Here is a 14,832-nt window from a genome sequence, read left to right as displayed (position 1 = left end):
ATGTTTCTAGATTTTCGATTTGTCTCGATTTTTCTCGATTTTTCGATTTCCCAAATTTTCGATTTTTCGATGTTTCGAGGTCTTGATTACTCAATTTCCCAATTCGTTCAGTTTTGGGATTTTTCAGTTTTTGTATTTTTCAATTATTCGACTTTTCTATTTATCGTTTTATCAAGTTTTTTATTTTGGTTTTGGAATTTTTCAATATTTCGATTCTTCAATTTTTCTACAGTATACAACTTTTGGATTTTACGATTTTTCGATTTCTCAATTTCTCGATTTGTTAATTTTTCAGTTTTTTCGTTTCCAATTTTTCATTTTTGTCAATTTTTCGAAATTTCGACTTTTCACTTTTTCAATTTTTCGATTCCTGGACTTTTCGATTTTTCGATTTATCGACTTTCCTTTTTTATCAGTTTTCCAGTTTTTCAGTTTCTGAATTCTTCAATTTTTCAGCTTTTCAATTTTTCGGTTTATAAATTTTCAATTTTTCAATGTCCCGATTTCATAATGTATTGAGGTAATTTAATGTTTCGATTATTCAGTTTACCAATTTTTTGTTTTTTGTTTGTTAATTTTTCAAATTTTTTTCGTTTCTAATTTTTGGATTTTTCAATATTTCGACGTTTCAACTTTTCGATTTACCGATTTTTACACTTTTCGACCTTTAGATTTTATGGTTTTTCGATTTTCTCTTTTCTCAATTTCCTAATTTACGATATATCAGATTTACGATTATTCAGTTTCTGATTTTTCAGTTTTTCGATTCTTCAATTTTTTGTTTTTTGAAATGTTAGATTTTTAAATGTTTTAATTTTTTGACGTTTCTAGATTTTCGATTCACGACGGCGATTTCGGATTCCTAATTAGGACAAGATTATCCACAATTTGACACCAATTTCGAGTCGATTGAAGCCATTTTTGGCAGTTTTTTGGAAAAATTTTGAAAATTTTTGACTCACTGTTCCCATTTATTTGAATAGATATCGTGAGGATGATTTCGGCTTGTTCATTAGGAGTAGATTATCTACAATTTGCCACCAATTTTCAGTGGATTGAACATATTTTAAGCAATTTTTTACAAACATGTTGAAAATTTTAGACTCATTTTTCACGTTTATTTGAATAGATATCATGGTGACCATTTCGGATTCCCAATTAGGAAAAGATTATCCACAATTTGACACCAATTTTGAGTCGATTGAACCCATTTTTAGCAGTTTTATTGGAAAAATTTTGAACATTTTTGACTCACTGTTCACGTTTATTTGAATAGATATCGTGATGATGATTTCAGATTCTTAATTAGGAGTAGATTATCTACAATTTGACACTAATTTTCAGTCGATTGATTCTATTTTAAGCAGTTTTTTTGGAAAATTTTGGAAAATTTTAGATTCATTTATTATGCTTATTTGAACAGATATCGTGACGGCGATTTCGAATTCTTAATTATCGAAAGATTATTTCAATTTGACACGAATTTTGAGCCGATTGGGCCCAATGTAAACAGATTTTTGTAAAAATTTTGAAAATTTTTGACTCGTTTTTCACTTTTTTTGATTAGATATCCTGACGACGATTTCGGATTTTTAATTAGCAAAGAATTATCTAGAATTTGACAGTAAGCATTTTTCGGAAAAATATTGGAAATTTTAAACTCATTTTTCACGTATATTTACGACCTTTTACTTTTTTAGTTTTCCAGTTTTTCAGTTTTTAAATTTTCGATTTTTCGATTTCTCGATTTCTCGATTTACCGAGACTACGGTAATTTAATATTTAGTTTATCAATTTTTTGATTTGTTAATGTTTAAAAATTTTTTCATCTCTAATTTTTGTATTTTTGGATATTTCAACTTTTCAACTTTATGATTTACCGACTCAATTTCTTAATTTTTCAGTTTTTTAAATCTTCAATTTTCTGGAATTGTTAGATTTTTTAATTTTTCAATTTTTGATGTTTCTAGATTTTCGATTTATCTCGATTTTTCGATTTCCCAATTTTTCGATTTTTCGGTGTTTCGAGATCTCGTTTACTCAATTTTTCAATTTTATAATTTTCGATTTTTGGGGTTTTGAATTTCCCGATTTTTCGATTTCTCAATTCGTTCAGTTTTGGGATTTTTCAGTTTTTGTATTTTTCAATTTTTCGACTTTTCTATTTAACGTTTTCCATATTGGTTTTGGAATTTTTCAATTTTTCGATTCTACAATTTTTCTACAGTTTAATTCTTTCTTCGTTTTTTAAATTTTAGATATTTCGATTTTAAATTTAACATTTTTTGATTTCACAACTTTTGGATTTTTCCGTTGTTCAATTTCTCGATTTTTCGATTTTTTAATTTTTCAGTTTTTTTCGTTTCCAGTTTTTGATTTTTGTCAATTTTTCGAGATTTCGATTTTTTGATTTTTCGCTTTTTCAATTTTTCGATTTTCCCATTTTTCTATTTCTGGACTTTTCGATGTTTCGATTTATCGACTTTCCTGTTTTATCAGTTTTCCGGTTTTTCAATTTTCTGAATTCTTCAATTTTTCAGCTTTGCAATTTTTCGGTTTTTAAATTTTCAATTTTTCAATGTCGCGATTTCATGATGTATTGAGACTTCGGTAATTTAATGTTTCGATTATTCAGTTTCCCAATTTTTTGATTTGTTAATTTTTAAAATTTTTTTCGGTTCTAATTTTTGGATTTTTCTATATTTCGACTTTTCAACTTTTCAATTTACCGATTTTTACACTTTTCGACATTTAGATTTTATGTTTTCTCGATTTTCTCTTTTCTCAATTTCCTAATTTTACGATATATCAGATTTACGATTATTCAATTTCTGATTTTTAGTTTTTCGATTATTTAATTTTTTGTTTTTTGAATTGTTTGATTTTTTAATTTTTCAATTTTCGACGTTTCTAGATTTTCGATTCACGACGGTGATTTCGGATTCCTAATTAAGACAAGATCATCCACAATTTGACACCAATTTCGAGTCGATTCAACCCATTTTTAGCAGTTTTTTGGAAAAATTTTGAAAATATTAGACTAATTTCTCACGTATATAGAAACAGATATCAAGACAGCGATTTTGAATTTCTGATTAGGAGAAGATTATCTACAATTTGACACAAATTTTCAGTCGATTTCACTCATTTTAAGCAGTTGTTTGGAAATATTTTGAAAACTTTAGATTCATTTTTAATGTTTATTTGAACAAATATCGTGACAGGGATTTCGGATTCCTAATTACGAGAAGATTAACCACAATTTGACAACAATTTTCAGTCGATTGAACCCATTTAAAGCAGTTTTTTAGAAAAATTTTAAAAAATTTTGACACGCTTTTCACGTTTATTTGACTAAAATTTGTGACGATAATCTCAGATTCTTAATTAGGAGAAGGTTATCTACAATTTGACACCAAATTTCCGTCGATTGAACCCATTTAAAGCAGTTTTTTGGAAAATTTCTGATTAATTTTTCACGTATATTTAAACAGATATCATGGCGGGGATTTCGCATTCCTGATTAGGAAAAGATTATCCACAATTTGACACCAACTTTCAGTCGATTGTTCCTATTTTAAGCAGATTTTTGGGAAAATTTTGACAATTTTAGACTAATTTTTCACATATATTTAAACAGAGATCATGACAGCGATTTCGGATTCCTGATTAGAAGAATATTATCTACAACTTGACACACATTTTCAGTTGATTTCACTCATTTGATCAGTTTTTTGGGAAAGTTTTGAAAATTTTAGACTTATTGTTCACGTATATTTAAAAAGATATCATGGCCGCGATTTCGGAATCCAATTAGGAGAAGATTTTCTACAATTTGACAACAATTTCGAGTCGATTGAACGTATTTTTAGTAGTTTTTGGAAAAATTTTGAAAATTTTAGATTCATATTTCACGTATATTTAAACAGATATCACGACGGCGATTTCGGATTCTTGATTAGGAGAAGATTATCCACAATTTGGCACCAATTTTCAGTCGATTGTTCCTATTTTAAGCAGATTTTTGGGAAAATTTTGAAAATTTTAGACTCATTTTTCACCTACCTATATTTAAACCGATAACATGGCGGCGACTAGGAATTCCTAATTAGGAGAAGATTTTCTACAATTTTTCAGCAATTTCGAGTCGATTGAACCGATTTTTAGCAGTTTTTTGGAAAAATTTAGAAAATTTTAGACTGATTTTTCACGTAAGTATATTTAAACAGATATCATGACAGCGATTTCGGATTCCTGATTAGGAGTAGATTATCTACAACTTGACACAAATTTTCAGTCGATTTCACTCATTTTAGGCAGTTTTTTGGGAAAATTTTGAAAATTTCGGGCTCATTTTTCACGTATGTTTTATTAGATATCTCGACGGCGATTTCGGATCCTTAATTAGGAGAACATTATCCACAGTTTGACACCAATTTTCAGTCGATTTCACCCATTTTAAGCAGTTTTTTGGACAAATTTTGAAAATTTTACTCTCATTTTTCACGTATATTTAAATAGATATCATGACGGCGTTTTCGGACTCCTAATTAGGAGAAAATTATCCACAATTTGACACCAATTTTCAGTCGATTGTTGTTATTTTAAGCAGTGTTTTGGAAAAATTTTGAAAATTTTAGACTTATTTTTCACGTTTATTTGAAGAGATTCTGTGACGGCGATTTCGGATTCTTAATTAGCGGAGAATTATCTTCAATTGGAAACGTATTTTCAGTCGCTTGAATCTATTTTAAGCAGTTTTTTGAAAAAATTTTGGAAACTAAAACTCATTTTTGACGTTCATTTGAATAAAGGCTTTAATGGCGATTTCCGATTTTTAATTAGGAGAAGATTATCTACAATTTGACACCAATCTTCAGTCGATATAACATATTTTAAGAAGTTTTTTGGAAACATTTTGAAAATTTTATACTTATTTTAACGATGACATCATAGTTCAGGTTAATAGTTTCATGCAGAAAATCAGTTAATTTAGTCCTTAAACCGCGAACGTTTGGATAAAGTAAGTCCAGATGGTGTTCATTAATTACCACGTTGCAGACAGTGTTCTTATTAATAGGACAATATGCAAAATGTATATTTTTGCATATTCTGCGTATTTAACTATGTTTTTGCATTTATTGCTTATTTTAAAATTTTGCTGCATCTTTCGTGGAAATTGGTGAAAATCTCATTTTGGTACAATTTTAATAGAGTTGGTTATTGGCACTATGCCGGTAAATAAGCACCGACATTTTCTATTAATGCGGACGGGTTTTTCCAAGACTTTATTTATGGGCACCCCCAGTTAACCGTATTACCGCAATTCTTTACTTAACGGCCTCTAAACTGGATGTTGTAAATATAGATAAATCTGCAAGTGTATTTAACGAGGGGTGGGAAGAGATGGAAAACCAGTAGCAGTAAGTTTTTTAAAATATATTTTATTTATGTAAACTCTGATTGTAATCTCATTCTATCAAAGTACGTGAGGTTAAGTGTCGCACCTTATCCCCCGTTAAGAATAAATCAAGACCCGAGGGATGTTTACCGGAGGAATGTGCCGGAAAATCCGAGAAATAATAATACGTTGTTATGGAGGCGCTACGTGACTGGTGTCGATGTTGTAAAAACATTAATATTTGAGGAACACGTTCGCTTTTATATACACTTCATATAACACTTCACGGTCAGATTGACCTCACACGGCGCTGGGCCACCGAGCTGACACACCCTTATTGGGGTTGAAGCACATACGGGCGCAATTTAATTACCTGTATTCGTTTCAGTGGGTCTAGTGTAAACACAATTAAGGATGGGAAAAAACTAAAAGAAAACAAGAATTGACAAATTGGAATGCAGAAGAGTTCATTTCATTTCTCCACAAGCGCCGAACGCTGTGGGAAGCGCAACCCGAAACTCGCAACACACTCATTTTTCCAAATTCCGCCGGCGAAAACGAACATAATTAAGCCGAAAATGCATGACGTATCGATGGGGTGACGCAAGGTTCGTACTTGTTCCGCCACTCTTCCTTTGACATATGAACGATCATGTGTCGTGGTTCCAAGCGGAGTCTATTTTCAATAAAACGAAAACGCTCCAGCACTACAGCCCCAATTAAAATTATTTCCTCAAAGCACGGATTGAAGTTTTACTCCGAAACTTTAACCGTTCGATAAAAATTTAATTAAAAGCCCATTCTTTCACTCTGTTTAAACTTCTCTCGACGGCTCGATTTTTATAATTATGTTGTCCGCGTCGACTCTCAAACTATAATCTCCCCAGCACGCAAAAACGCGTAGGTAAAAGTATAGGAAATGGCAATTTCCCCGTGAATAGTTCACGTCAACTTTGCAAACGATTTCCCAATTTGGATGTTTGCTCTCAAAAACCTTTAGCTGAGAAACCTTATTGTGGAGCGCTCGAGTTTCCGTCAAATTGATTTCGATCCGATCGATTTTCGTGAAAATTTGATGGGATCCTGCTAACAGTTGGGTCTCGATTGTTAAATTGCGGAAGATGAAACGATTGCTGTCAAAGAATGTGATAAAGTTTTAACAACGTGTGTGTGTTCGTGATGAATCATTGAAGCGGACAAAATGTTGGGGCGGTTGACGTTTCGGGTATTTTATGTAGATTGGGGTTTAATGTAAAGCTCTTGTTCTCGCTTTTTTGCGACGCCGTCTTAAATAAATACGCACTGTGTTAAATGTATTTTTACTCGGGTCGAAGCGTAACTTCGTGCTGCCGCCAAGAAAAAAAGAAATGTGGATTTATGTTGTAGGTAACCATGGTTGATTTATTTGACCAATTTAGGGAAATTTTCGGGCAAATCAAGCGGTTTTATTTATTGGCAATAACTCACTTATTTGCTTAATGTGTTCTTTTTCGTGTTAACAAAATGCCGGGTTTTCTACTCAGCGAACAGTGACGATTATTAACGTGGAACGTTAGACGACAGGCAAGTTCGAATTAGGCGCCATTTGTTGCCCCAATGCAAGCATGCTGTTCCCTTGGTAAGTAATTATACTTTTTATAAAATCAATAAATTTTTATTTTTATTTTTTAAAGCTGTCAAACCAAAAGCTCTGGAATCTTGCAAACAGGCAATAAATTTTCGTTGTATTATTATTTTTATTATTTTTAACCCATATATTGCTGGACATTGTGTTTCGAATTTTCCGTTCCTCAATAATATATTGCCGCTTCAATCCATGCACCCTATCTCTTGTCAGAGCAGGTTCTGGAGACAATGGACAATTCCGTAAAGCTTCCCGGAAGGCTTGAATCCTCAAATGAGCTTCGCCTCTCGGCTCACGTGAATAAGAAAATTCGTCACAATTGAGATCAGGGTGGGTGGGCGGGGTTTGTATTTTTCTCTTTTTTATATGTACATAGTTTTCTATTCACGACAAGAAACTGAAAACTTGTTTAAAATGGCAAATTTGAGGAGAAGTGTGGCAGATAAAATTTACCATTTTAAACATTTTTTCAGTCTTTTGTTGCAAAGAATATGTATATTAAGAAAAAAAATAAAATAAAATCATAAGCCCCGCCCACCCACCCTGTCTCAGTTGTGACGATTTCTCATTGCTGGTCGTGAGAAAGGAAACCGAGCGTAATTGCAAAATTCTTATTTTTCTACCAGAAATTATTAGCACGTGAAACAGTTCTCAAGTAAATGTTTTATCTAAATAAGAAAGCCCCACCAATCCGTCTCAGCAGTGAATTTTCACATATATTTAAACAGATATCATGACGGCGATTTTGGATTTCTAATTAGGAGAAGATTATCCATAATTTGACACAAATTTTCAGTCGATTGAACCCATTTTAAGCAGTTTTTTGGAAAAATTTTGAAAATTTTGACTCACTGTTCACTGTTCACGTTTATCGTGAGGACGATTTTGGATTCTTCATTAGAAGTAGATTATCTACAATTTGACACCGATTTTCAGTCTATTGAACCTATTTTAAGCAATTTTTTTGCAAAAATTTGGAAAATTTAAGGCTCATTTTTGACGGTTATTTGAATAGATATCATGATGGCGATTTTGGACTCTTAATTAGGAGAAGATTATCTACAATTTGACACCAATTTTCAGTCGATTTCACTCATTTTAAACAGTTTTTTGGAAAAATTTTGAAAATTTTTGACACACTGTTCACGTTTATTTGAATAGATATCGTGAGGACAATTTCGGATTCTTCATTAGGAGTAGATTATCAACAATTTGACACCAATTTTCAGTCTATTGAACCTATTTTAAGCAATTTTTGGAAAAATGTTGAAAATTTTAGACTCACTGTTCACGGTTATTTGAATAGATACCATGACGGCGATTTCGGATTCTCAATCAGGAGAGGATCATCTACAATTTGACACCAATTTTCAGTTGATTGAACCCATTTTAGCAGTTTTTTGGAAAAATTTTGAAAATTTTAGACTAATTTTTCACGTATATCTAAACAGATATCAAGACAGCGATTTCGGATTCCTGATTAGGAGAAGATTATCTACAATTTGACATAAATTTTAAGTCGATTTCACCCATTTTAAGCAGTTTTTTGGAAACATTTTGAAAATTTTGGACTCATTTTTAATGTTTGTTTGAACAGATCTCGTGACAGCGATTTCGGATTCCTAATTAGGAGAAGATGATCCACAATTTGACACCAGTTTTCCGTCAATTGAACCTATTTTAGCAGTTTTTTGGAAAAATTTTGAAAATTTTAGACTAATTTTTCACGTATATTTAAACAGATATCAAGACAGCGATTTCGGATTCCTGATTAGGAGAAGATTATCTACAATTTGACACCAATTTTCAGTCGATTTTTCCTATTTTAAGCAGTTTTTTGGAAAAATGTTGAAGCATTTTTCATGTTTATTTGACTAGATTTTGTGACGACAATTTCAGATTCTTAATTACAAGAAAGTTATCTAAAATTTGACACCAATTTTCAGTCGATTAAACCCATTTTTAGCAGTTTTTTGGAAAATTTTTGACTCATTTTTCACGTATATTTAAAAATATTTCACGATGGCGATTTCGGATTCCTAATTAGAAGAAAATTATCCATAGTTTGACACCAACTTTCAGTCGATTGACCTATTTTAAGCAGTTTTTGGAAAAATTTTGAAAATTTTGGACTCATTTTTAATGTTTGTTTGAACAGATCTCGTGACGGCGATTTCGGATTCTTAATTAGGAGAAGATTATCCGCAATTTGACACCAATTTCGAATCGATTGAACCCATTTTTAGCAGTTTTTTGGAAAAATTTTGAAAATTTTTGACTCACTCTTCACGTTTATTAGAATAGTATATCGTGAGGACGATTTCGGATTCTTAATTAGGAGTAGATTATTTACATTTTGACACTAATTGTCAGTCGATTGTTCCTATTTTAAATAGTTTTTGGAAAGTTTTTGAAAATTTGGACTCATTTTTCATGTTTATTTGAGCAGATATGGTGACAGCGATTTTGAATCCCTAATTAGAAGAATATTATCCACAATTTGACACCAATTTTCAGTCGATTGAACCTATTTTAAGCAATTTTTTGCAAAAATTTTTGAAAACTTTAGACTCATTTTTCTCGTTTATTTGAATAGATATCATGACGGCGATTTCGGATTCCTAATTGGGAGAAGATTATCCACAGTTTGACACCAATTTCGCGTCAATTGACCCATTTTTAGCAGTTTTTTGGAAAAATTTTGAAAATTTTTGACTCACCGTTCGCGCTTATTTGAATAGATATTGTGACGACAACTTCGGATTCTTCATTAGGAGTATATTATCTACAATTTGACACCAATTTTCAGTCGATTGATCCCATTTTAAGCAGTTTTTTGTAAACATTTTGAAAATTTTAGATTCGTTTTTCATATTTATTTGAACAGATCTCATGACAGCGATTTCGGATTCTTAATTAGGAGAAGATTTGCCGCAATTTGACAAGAATTTCGAGTCGATTGAACCAATTTCTAGCAGTTTTATGGAAAAGTTTTGAAAATGTTTGACTCACCGTTCGCGTTTATTTGAATAGATATTGTGACGACGACTTCGGATTCTTCTTTAAGAGTAGATTATTACCTACAATTTGACACAAATTTTCAACGGATTGAACCCATTTTCAGCAGTTTTTTGGAAAAATTTTGAAAAATGTTGTCTCATTTTTCACGTATATTTAAACAGATATCATGACGGCGCTTTTGGATTCCTAATTAGGAGAAGATTGTCCACAATTTGACACAATTTTCAGTCGATTGAACCTATTTTAAGCAATTTTTTGCAAAAATTTTGATAATTTTAGACTCATTCTTCACGTTTATTTGAATTGATATCATGATGGCGATTTCGGTTCCTTAATTAGGAGAAGATTATCTACAATTTGACACCAGTTTTCAGTCGATTTCACCTATTTCAGTTTTTTGGAAAAATTTTGAAAATTTCAGACACATTTTTCACGTTTATTTGACTAGATTTTGCGACAACGATTTCAGATTCTTAATTAGGAGAAGGTTATCTTCAATTTGACACGTATTTTCAGTCGGTCGAACCCATTTTAACAATTTTTTGGAAAAATATTGAAAATTTATGCTCATTTTTGACGTTCATTTGAATAAAGGCTTTGATGGCGATTTTGGATCGTTAATTAGGAGAAGATTATCTATAATTTGTCACCAATTTTCAGTCGATTTCACTCATTTTAAACAGTTTTTTGGAAAAATTTTGTATTATTATTTTTGCTATTTTTGACCGATATATTTCTGGACAATTGTTTTTTCTAATAATTTAAAAATCAAGATGAAAAATTATTGTTACTCTCATCTTAGAAAGTTGGCTGTCCCAATAATTAAACAGTGCCCTTCAACATACCAGACAGAGACGGACTGGAATTTTGCCGCTGTAGTGTACCTAAAACTGATGTTGTTTAATATGTAGCCTGTCCGTAATGCAATTTTCCGATTTTTTCAAAAATTCATTTTTCGATTAGCAACTTTTTTCGTTTTTTCAGTGTTTCGAATTTTCCGTTCCTCGATTTTTAATTTTTCCCTTCTGCGGCATTAATCTGCAATTTTTTGAGTTTCCAGTTTAATTTTTCGATTTTTTAGTTTTTCGTTACTTCACCTTTGAGTTTTTCTAGTTTTGAATTTTTCGGTTCTGTAATATCGGGTGTTGCAATTTTTCTGAAATTTCAAAATTAAAATTTTGCTTTTTCAATTTTTCGATTTTTAATTTTTCGTTTCCGCAATTTTTTGATTTGCAATTTTTTGAGATTGGTCATTTCTATTCATATTTTTAGATTTCTCAATTTTTCAATATTTTATTTTTTCGTTTTTTCAGTTAATAGATTTCCGATTTTTTGCCTTTTTTTACAAGAGTAAAAAAATTCCGGGTTTACAATTTTTCAAAATTTCAATTTAGCTAAAATCTGAGAAGACTAAAATTTGAATTATCGTTTAAATCAAATAAAGGCACTAAAATATCTACAAACTGAAAATTCGGAAAATCGAGGGAACGAAAAATTGAAAAACCAGAAACAATCAATTGCAGATCGAAAAACTGAAGGAACAAAAATTTGCAAAATCGAAAATCTAAAAATTCGAGAACTTGAAAATTAGACCACTTAAAAGCGAAAAATTGTAAAGCTGGAAAACTGTAAAATTGAATCATTCTAAATCGAAAAACTTAAAAATCTAAGTAACTATAAAATCGAAAAATTAAAAATTTCAAGTCTTGATAAATAGAAACTTTGAAGAACTTCAAACAAATTCGAAAAACTGTAAAATCTAACAAAAGTCTGAAAATCGAGAAATTGCAAAATCGGGAAACTAAAGAATTTTTAAAAACTCAAAAATGGGTTCTATTAAAAAAATTAATGCAAATAAACGCGGTGAAAACAAATAAAACTTAATTTGTTAAAAAAAAAAATTAAATATGAAAATTCAAAAATTCAAAAACTGTAAAATTGTTCGTTTTGAATTATTTAAATTAAGAATTAGAATTTGCGAAAATGGAACATTAAAAGATTAAGAACTTGAAAAATTTTAAAGCTAAATTAAAAATTGAAACCTCGATTAATTGAAATAAGGAAAAATTGGGAGATATCGAGCTAACTGTAAAATTGAAAAATTTTAAATTAAAAAATTTTTTGAAAAAGTTAAAATTGAAAACTGTATAATTTTTAAAAATTTAAAAATGGATGCGATTAAATTAATAATAATTAAATAAACGTGGCGAAAGCAATAATTTCATCGAATTATTCGAATTACACCAATGTAGGTTGTTGTCATTGTCGAAATTAAATTAAATTAAATTAGATTTGCCAAGATAAGACTGATTTTGGCAGATGACATACCTTCCAAGAAAATAAAGGGTGGGTGGGCGGGGCAAGTACTTGCTAAGTATAATTCTCACATTTAGATCTTCAATTCTATCCACACTTTTGTTTAAAAATAGCATTTTCCAAAGTCGGGAACAAGAAATAAATCAGCTCATTTTTAACAATTTTCTGAAAAGTGTTAAAGAACGTCCAAAACTTGGCACGGCAAAAACTACCATAAATGATGACAATGTCCTTAATGTCCTGTTAGACAATTAGCACTGAATCACAATGTTAGTAGAAAATCAGTTCAATAACGAAAAAGGAAAAAAAAATACATACCGAAAATTTAAAATATTTAAACATAAAAACTAAAAAACTAAAAATTACAAAAACGTAAAATTGAAAAATTCAAAGGTTCAAAAATCGAAAAACTGGAAAAGCCAAAAGTTGAAAATATTAACAATTGTTATTTAATATTAACAAATCTACCAGTTTCTAATATGATAATCGCCACAATAGTTTTCATTCTGCCGAACGACTTGCATAAAATCGACTTCGTTGTCATAAATTACAAAAATGAAAAAAGCTGGAGTTTTATGTAAATTAATATGATTTTATCATAGAAAGTAGGAAAGAATTTTCATACCCCCATTAGCGACTCCTTAACGAGACTGGTGCATATTTCCTTTAATTTAAAGTTACATCGTTAGTTATAAACTATGTAGTTTTAAAATACATGAAACGTACAAATAAATTAAAACTTTTTTAACGAGCGTCGAGATGGTCGTACTTAAAATTTGATAAAACGAAAGTAGCATCATTGGAGGTTGAGTGTTTTTCCGTGTTGACTAATTTCATAAAATTATTGAACGGGGAACGAAGAAAGGGTTAATAATTGCGAAATGAAATTATCGAAGGTTCGGTGTTTATTAATCCCTCTGTTGTTAGTTGAAATTCTTTCAAGATTTATCGGAAATTGCAGCGTGCGTAGTCTACCCGAAAATATAAATCATCCCGGATTTAATTATCAAATAAAATTATACCGCTTAATGTAAGTGCAAATAAAACTAACTACTGACAGTTTAATTTACATTTAAATTTTACGATAGTAAACATTGATCTTGGGTCTTAAGAAACAAATAAGCACTAATTCTTCGCTAAAGCTTCTTAAATATTTAACGGAGGAGTATTTACCTGGCCGTTGTTTTTCGGGGAAATTTCGCAGCAATTTTTAAGAGTGAACATCGCTCCTACAGGCTATAAACAGAGGTCATTTAGCCCAGAAACCACATGAGGGTTTTTAAAAACATGAGAAAAAAAGTTATCAACGTCTTGCCAATTATTTTTTCGTATCGCATCTCAAGTCCAACAATACTGTTAAACGAAAACTGGAACACCTACTGGAAATGGTAATATTTTATGGGAAATAATTTTAAACGGAGGTTCTAAATCAACAACAGTGTCAAAAAATCTAAATTGTATTAAAATCCTCAATTTCTCGTAAGTTAAATAAACACGAAACGCATAAATAGCGAACGTCGGACTTGTTTATCACATTGGCGCTCCTAAGTTATTGTGTTATTGTTCTTAAATAAATAAATGTCGTTTCCGGAGTTTGACAAATGGGTATTTTACATTTTACCGGAAATGCCACATTTAAGTTCGGTTCAGTTCGGCCTGCAGCCCCAAATAAATTGTACTTTATCGCACACTTCACGTAAATTTATTATCCGGGAAATGATCCTTTTGTTTATTATTCAGAGTGGTGGAAACCACCATAAATATTTTATTCCCCGGCATTCTAAATGATGAAAATAACAAACTCCAAGTGTTATTGACTTTTTACAATCCCATCTCCCCCGTGAGCAAAACAACAAATCTCAACAAACAGACCCCGTCCCCGCCAAAATCATAACCCTCCATCTCCGGATAAAACCCGCCTAAAGGACATTTTTACGTTCCTCTACTTGCCTTATCGTCACAGTCCTGTAAAGCTTCCGGAAAAAATTGCCCCGAAACTATCTCCTTTACGCACAAAGACCCTCGTCAAAATTTTCTCACAGATTCGCTTTTATTAAATTCGAACGTTTCGCGGGTCGCCGGTAAGTTTGTTTTGGTAACACCTCTCGCTCGCAGGACGCCCGGTGAGAATCTACAAGTTTAACGAAACCGACGCTCCCGCTGTGGACGTCCCGACGCATACGCAAGCGTAACTTTCCTCTCTGTCTAACTATGTGTCGGCTCTGACGTACTCTTAGTGCAACATCGTGTATGGATTAGGCTGGAGCGGCGCAGTTATTGATGGATGCTGTATGGACAGTTCAATTAAAATTAATTGTTATTTCGCATTTATGGGCAGTTGTATGCACCACGGGAAGCCGGCCAACGGCGACGGTCATAGCGATATATAATATATTTGGACCGGGCTTGAAACCAGATACGATATTGCGACAGACGTACTCGCCACACTGAAACCAATACATACAACAAT

General features: G+C 31.3%; 1 protein-coding gene across 1 annotated transcript in view; it reads right to left on the bottom strand.

The window, feature by feature from the left end:
- Window positions 1-14,477, bottom strand: part of LOC135136419 (5-hydroxytryptamine receptor-like) — a 118,098-nt gene extending 103,621 nt beyond the window's left edge. Inside the window, exon 1 of the mRNA XM_064065677.1 lies at window positions 14,313-14,477. The gene's annotated coding sequence lies outside the window, so the exon portion shown is untranslated. The remainder of the gene's footprint in view (window positions 1-14,312) is intronic.
- Between the last annotated feature and the right edge of the window lie 355 nt (window positions 14,478-14,832).

Source organism: Zophobas morio, unplaced genomic scaffold (genome assembly GCF_036711695.1).
Source record: "Zophobas morio isolate AGI-343-1 ecotype UQ-CSIRO unplaced genomic scaffold, CSIRO_AGI_Zmor_V1 ptg000004l, whole genome shotgun sequence".
NCBI lineage: Eukaryota > Metazoa > Arthropoda > Insecta > Coleoptera > Tenebrionidae > Zophobas > Zophobas morio.
This window is presented reverse-complemented; position numbering and strand designations above follow the sequence as displayed.